Raw genomic sequence first — 7841 nt, forward strand, 5'->3', positions numbered from 1 at the left:
GTTAAAGGAAATAATTAGGGATCCAAAGAGTGCGCCTCAGTGCTCGCTTGGCTGATGACGAGGCAGACGCGTTATCGAGCAGCATTTCACTCAGACTCATTAATTGCCTTAATCACGATTGCCTTTTTTTTTTCTAACATGTTAGCTCCCGTGGTTCACCTTGTTGTTTCTAATTGAAAACAGTAATTAAGACCAGAGGGGAGAACAGAGGGAAGCAGAATCCGTCCGTTGGCTAAATGAAGTCTAACAGACTGTGTTCAGTCTGAAGAACAGCTCAACAGCTTCTGCTCACGTATTTACTATAAACTAGCATCACGTGTCAAGTTATTAAAGGAAGAAAAACATTTTGTGGAGGCGAGTTTACCTTTGCTTTTATGTACAATAGCAATCAGTGTTGAAGTTGTTTTGGAAGTCGACCAGTCTGTTATTTGTTAATAGCAGAGCTTAACTTTACAAGCCGCACGATGCAGATAGCAACATATGGAGGTTAGTGGCCAAGAAGAAGAAATTACAATTACCATCCACTTTGGAACCATAAAACTTAATGAAACTTATAGCACATGCACATGTAGGAGAACAAGGGTTATTGTTGTTATTATGTGAAATCCAATTAATAGAGCAGGTATTTATGAAAATCACCCCGTCTTCTCCTCAGTTGTTTGGAACTGAACTAGCCGTCTTATTACACTCTGCTCCAAGAAGAAAGTATTAATCACCAACAATGATATTTGACATTGACATTTAGCCTTTTATTACTCTTTCACCTTCAAAGGTGATGTTGACTGCAGTGTAAAAGTAATAGCCCGCAACATGCCAAACAGTAAATAACAGGATCCATTAACAATATTTCCTCAACTACATAAAACACGCAGCCAAAGAGAAAACACAGCCAGAGATGGAGGTCAGGAAGTGAAACGCTGTTTCAATCCCAGCTGACTTTGGGCGAGAGGCGGGCTCACCCTGGACTGGTCGCCAGCCAATCACAGACACACACTGACCGCTTACAGCTAAATTACAAACTCTTGCTGTGCAGCCAAATCTTGTTCAAAGCCACAGAACTTTAATCTACTGGAGAGTCCAGTTTCTAAAGATCCCAAATATGTTATTTCAACATGTGTAAATGCGTATTTCATTGACCAGTGCAGCCATAAAAAATGTTTGAGTACTTCACCCAGTGTAAGGATCATGTATCTTCAGTGAAGAACTGGAACAAGCAGATACTCAATATAGAGTCAGGCAGAGCGGAATAAAATGATTTCAACAACCTCCGAGTTACTTAATGGGAAACAGACGTGGAAGTTTGAATGTTAAAGGGTTGAAACTACAATGAATACACAAAAGTAGAGAAGTAAAGCAAACAACACTGCTTAAACAGCGTGCAGACAGTAAACTGAAGCTCTCTGCCATATTTACTAAAGCATGGTACCACCGATCAGGCCTGTGTGCTCAGTGTATTCTTGAAAGGGACAATTGTATTCAGGTATTACAAAATGACAGAGATTAATGACAAACAGTGAGTGTGGTTTGTAGTGGAGGTTTGGATGTAGCTGATTTGCTGCTGCTCTCCCTGGTGCTGAAACAACACATTACCCCACAGCCAGGTCAGGGTCAGAGGTGCTGTTACACCTGCACTGTGGCGTAATCAGTGGAGACAATATGATTAATTAAGACTCATTAGTGTGACAGACAAGATGGTCACAGACAGGTATTTTTACATAGTGACCTAATGTCAGTGCAGGGTGAACTTTTACCTTCTGATCTAACTATCAGCAAGAAAGTGAATAAGCGTCTTTCCCAAAAGGACAAACAACTCTTTTAAAGACAGTCAGATAACGATAAGATGATGAAGCAACACACGATGGCCACTTCAGTCACAATGTGATCATGTGTGATAATACACTTTGTCTTTGGTGAATGTACTCCTCTGGGAAGAGAGTTTAACCTCACTGTGTTGCACCCTTCCTTCCACAACTCCAGAACTCTTATTTGGCATTGAGTCTTGTTAGCTAGAAAACTAGCCACCAAAGAAACCTGTCATGTAGGATGCTGTGCAGACTCTGAGAGTAGTGGTCATTGGACGGGATTTTGTAACCTTCCTGTTCCTGAACCACTGTCTTGTTTTCTGTCTCTTCATGTTAAGCACATAAGACACAGCATATAAAAAACACTGCTAGGCTAGGCTAGGCTAGGCTAGGCTAGGACACACCTTCTAATTCAATCTTTTTTCTTTATTTGTATTATTTTCTAGATTGCAGATAAATATTGAAGACATAACTACAAAGGAACACATATGTAGTTATGTAGTAAACAAACAAGTGTTAAACAAACCAGAATATGTTTCATATTGTAGATTCCTCAGAGTAGACACCTCCTCCTCCAACTTCACGGTGGGAAGCACACATGTAGAAACCATCTTCTCACCTTTTCTGTGTCTCACAAAGACATGGGGGGGGGACAGAAATCTTTAATCTGGACTCATCAGACCAAAGTCCAGATTTCCACTGGTCTAATGTCCGTTTGTTGTGTTTCTTGGCCCGAGCAGCTTCTTGTTCTTCTTCTTCTTCACTCTGGGCCTCCTGGGAGCCAGTTTTATCACAGCGTTTGATGGTTTTCCTGACTGCAAGTTCTTGAAATGATCCAGACTGACTGACCTTCATGTCTTACAGTAATGATGGACTGTTTCTCTTTACTTAGTTGAGTGTTTCTTGCCATAATATGGATCAGAGCAGCAGTTGAATAGGTCTATTCAATGTGTAGTATTGCTCTCTGCACAACACAACTGACCGTCTCAAACACATTAAGGAGACAAGAAGTTCCACAAATGAACTCTTGACAAGACTCATGTGTTGAACTGAAAACCATCCAGGAGACCTCATGGAGCTGATATTTTAGAGAATAATCTGAAATATTAGTATATATACAGTACATACATGCATTGAACCAGACCAGATTAGACTGAGTATAATTTGGACTCAGCCCCCTCAGGTTGTCACTTGGTGATTTGACCCTTTTAATTGAGCCATAAAATAATGTCGCACAGAAAGAAACACCCAGTTTTTCTAACTGAAGACTCACTCATATATCATCTTGTGTGATAACTATAATTCATAGCAACACACTGAGGATTCATCAAACACACATAACTGCGACTCTAGAGTGAGTGAATTCTCCTCCTCCTGCCTCTCTTCAGGCTTTAATGTGTTTGGTTGCACATGTGCTCTATAGTCCGCCACACTTCCCATACCTCTTCTCACCGGTGAAGCTCTTGGCTTAGTTTCTGAAGTCGTTCTTTCGCTTTGCTCATTTAATCATTTTTTCACACAATCTGATGTGGTCAATCAGCATCTCCTCAGGTTGCTTCATGTTGATGTCTTAACACAAATCCGCAGTGTTCTTACTCAGATGACACTGGAGATGAGATAAAATGCTCCAGCAGACAGGGGGAGTACTCATGACCGTGCTCGAATAATACTGACAGGTAAAAAATCTTATTTTGAATGTGAACAGAGTGAATTCACGAGCACTTTATGAAGCCTTCAAGAACATTTTGCTCCAAACTCCTGCTAAATTATCCTTGGAGGCAGCGTTTACTGTGTCTCCTCAGTGGTGGAGAGTAACTACATGCCTTGCTTTGGTATGGATTTTGATAATAGTTTGGGTTTGATTTACTTTGGTTTCGTTTCATGTAAGTCTTTAAAGTCCAAAGACAAAACAGTATGTTTGTCTCTGCTCTTTGTACGCCGTGCGTCTCGTCCAAACAATGCATTTTTCAAATGTAAAAAGTAAATAATCTGCGCCTTTTTCCTCTCTAAATGTCTAATCCAGAAACTTATTGTAATGATTATTAGTTTTTACAGATGCTTTTATCCAGAGCCATTTTTAAATGCAGGGATCCTGTTTTATGCAGCAGATTTAGCTTTGGTTTCTACTGCTGCCAACCAGCTGTATGTTTGATCAAGGGACACAAACACAATTTAATGTCGCTCCACCAGAGCTTTGAAGCCACCGTGTGCCCTTTTGGCCCGAGCCTCAAGCCTCCCACTCTTCAGAGCGGTGCCCACTGCTGGGAATCCATGTGTGTGTGTGTGTTGTGCTCCTCTGGCCTGCTCTACACAGTCAATCATTTTTATGAAGGAGGAGAAGAAGGAAGACTTGAAACACCTTTGCATCTTCATTATCCTTGACTTCCACTAATGGACAGTGTCACCCTGTACTTGTGGCACATGGATGGTAATCTGATGGAGAGCCAAATGAGTACACCCCCCCTTGACCGACTCTCTTCATCCTTTCCATGGTAGATCTCTCTGCATGTGGATCAAATCAGAATTATCCACTAATTGACTATTTACAGGGCTGCAGAAAAGCCCTAATGGACTTGATATTAAATCCCCCTCAGATATTTAAAGTGTCTTTTTGGAGTGGCTTGCCGAAAATCAGGGCTTTTCATTTTTTACAAGACGGCCAAGTTAAGCCCGTCAGTGTGGCGGAATGGGCCGGCCAAGCCCAGGCGGCTGTTAGATGGGATTACAGGACGACAGTAGGCGAGGGCAGCGCGACGCAGGGGAGAGGGGAATGGACATCAATGACTTCCAGATGGACTGCAGGCCCAGGTTCTCTCAGTGGAGATACGTGCTCAGTTTGGTTAAGTCGTGCTCCATAAGGGGCTTAAACTTGGCTTCTTTATAATGAGATTGACTGCGGTTTTATGTGGAAAGTTAGATAACATAAATTTCAATATGCCTGCCCTGCCCTGTAATGCACTTTGACTAAAAACGTGGACTGTTAAAGTGAAGTCACGTATTTTTCATTGTAGTTTTGGCAACAGCAATTAAACATCGCAGAAGTACCAGTAACTGTTTCATATAAAGGAATAGCTATATATATATATATATTTCAATAACTGTTTCAAGAATCATTGTTTTTTAGGAAAAGTATCAAACTTTGTTGTGTGTCTCTTACAGGTTTGGTTGGCTCCAGCAGCAGTCCGGTTCTGTTCCCTCATCCATATTGAAAGCTGAAGCTTAAACTGGACCAGAGTGAGGACATCACTAACAGCAGGAGAGGTTTTTTTTTGCCTTTGTTTGAATTATTATAACAACATGTGATGGTCTATGTGTAAATCTGTGTACTGTGTCCTCTGCTGTCAGTACTCATTAATCTCTAAATAAATGGCATCACAAAAAAAATGTAAAGTGACCCTTAACATTATCTCACAATTCTCACACTACACAGAGTTATTATTATTATTTTTATTATTTGATCACAAATTGCAGGCATTGTCAGTTTGGTTAACACAGATTGTTTAATTTAAACAACCATACCCATCAGTGGCGTAGAATTTATGTTCATATGCTACTCACATACAAGAGCAAACACATTCTGAAACATAATGCCGCCCCAAACCTTTATTAATCTTCAACCAAAACCACGATCCTTCCTAAAGGATCGTCCTAAACCTAACCGCTCAGTCGACTCAGGACGCAAACGTAGTTGTATGAACATAAGTCACAGGGTTTCCACACTAGTTCAGCCTGTTTCACTGCAAACAGACTTTATATTACAGCTAACCTGTTTGTAAAACCTGTCAGGATGTCATAGTGACACAGGATGTACATCTTTTACTTCTACTGGTTTTTACTATCTTGATGCCATCTCAAGGGGCCGAGGTGGTAACAGCACAAGAGCTCAGGACAGAGCAGATAGACTGGAGGCAGGAGAGACCTTTTTAGCTGAACTCTCACGTGGACTAACATGCACACACTGACGTCCCGGCTTCCAAAACAAAGAGCAGAGAAGCTCTGATTACAACACACACGGAGGAAGTAGAACACTATTACTCCACCGCAGCTGCACATAGCAAACAGTTGTTTGCTGGTGCATGTTGTAAATTTCATACATAGGACCGTAAAGGAAACGTGTAGTTAAAATGTTAAACACTGGTACGACCCTCTAAGCGAATCAGGTTAAAGAGTACACTGGTGGTGGAAGCTGTACTTTGACAGCTAAATGAATGTCTGATCACTATTATCAGGCAAGTTATAGCTCAGCATTTCAAGATAGCAGGCTGGTGATTTGTTGATTTGACTGGTAGCTCTCTGTGAAGAGCCCCCCCTTCATGTGAAATGCATCAACAGCTGAGAAAAAGATAGAGGAAGAGGTGCTGACATGAACCAGGACCGAGCCATCAGCATAACTCATGATCTAATGAGAGCTCTGTGAGAGAAAGCAGTGCCCTGAATGCTGGTGTACTCATCCTGCCGTCTCTACATTCCTTTCAATAAATTTACTTTACCTTGACTTTTGATTGCAGACCGATCAACATTTGCTGACTGTTACTCCGGGGGATGCTCTGCTGTGAGTTCATCTTTATAATTCTGTAGGAGAGCACCATGCCGTGCCCAGATAGTGCTCTGTCTGTTGTATAAAGGGAGAACTCTTCTGTAGTGGACAAGTTGTTTTCCTTTTCACCTTCTGATGTAACCACAAGCAAGATGGTGAATAAGGTCTGTGGATTCATAGACCTCAGACTTGAGGACCACGGCCTTCCACAGTGAAGAGGGAACCGTGCCACCATAGATCCTCAGAAGCTTTTTAGCATTAATTTTACAAGTTTATGCTGGAAAGAGGGTTTCATTTAAATGATCCGCTTTGGCAGGTTACTGTTTCCATGACTGCGGGAAAACATACTTCATATGTGTAAGTAACAGTAAGTTTTCAGGTCTGTAATTTCTGAACCTCAGTCCAACTTACCTAGCAGAACTTATTTGACTCTTATATTGAGCAGTATGATGTTATCACCAGAACACCAGAATAATTGACACAAGATTGTGGCTGCGCTTCATTAAATAATGAGGATTAGTGAACGATAAAGGGATTCCAGTATGTTATATAACAACATACGGCACTACATCCTCACTGGCACTGAACATGGAACACAGCGGCTGCAGAGTTCTTCAGTATGAATGTAATTCATAGGGCTGTGAAATCAACACAGTCAGACCTACCTGCTTGTTTTGACTGTAATGAGAAAAACAGCTCACAAATGACGTAACAATAATAAAACCACCAAAGAATGGCTTTAATTTGAAAATGTAATATTATGCAGAGCCTCAGGGAAAAAAAATCAAATTTAAAGTGAGTGTAATTTCATTTCTTGGACATAATTTAGCAAACAATTAGAGGCATGAAGATGTTTATCAGGTGTGCAAAAATTTCACAACATGAAATGAAGGGACACCATCATATCCTACAGATAGCCTTTGCTCGTCAGTGGAAGTTCAAGCTCTGCTATGATGCTACTGAGAGCCTTTTCTGTCAGCCTCCATGTCTGCTCAGGCTGTTTTGTATTTGCAGTCTTGCAAAGATTTTTCCAAGTTAGTCATTTGGGAGTGGGATTTGTGTGCAGCGCTCTTTTCCGGTACTCACCATGGCTTAACGACAGTTTTTTAAGCTCCCATCTGGTTCTGCCTGAGAGTTCTTTGCTTTCCCGTTTCACTAGCATATTGTTTGGAGTCATGAGTTCGGAGCCAAGCTTTGACGACTGACCACAGTAGAATGGCTTAAGTAAACATGATGTTTTCTTCAGATGAGAGCTCGTATCATGAACCTAGCGTAGACCTGTAGAAAGTATTTGGATAAAACCCACAAACCAGCAAGTCTCACGATGGGTGCTCTTTTGGTGCACCTTCCATTTGATTTAATTGCTCCTTATGTACATCATAGGAGAAGAATGTCACATACAGCCGGCTAATTTCACGTCCCTTTGCATACGATTCTTAGCGTACGAACAATGAACTTAAAGTTCTCTCCGATATATTCCGATATGATCAATCTCACTTTGC

This window comes from Pempheris klunzingeri, chromosome 4 (genome assembly GCF_042242105.1).
Source record: "Pempheris klunzingeri isolate RE-2024b chromosome 4, fPemKlu1.hap1, whole genome shotgun sequence".
Classification (NCBI taxonomy): Eukaryota; Metazoa; Chordata; class Actinopteri; order Acropomatiformes; family Pempheridae; genus Pempheris; species Pempheris klunzingeri.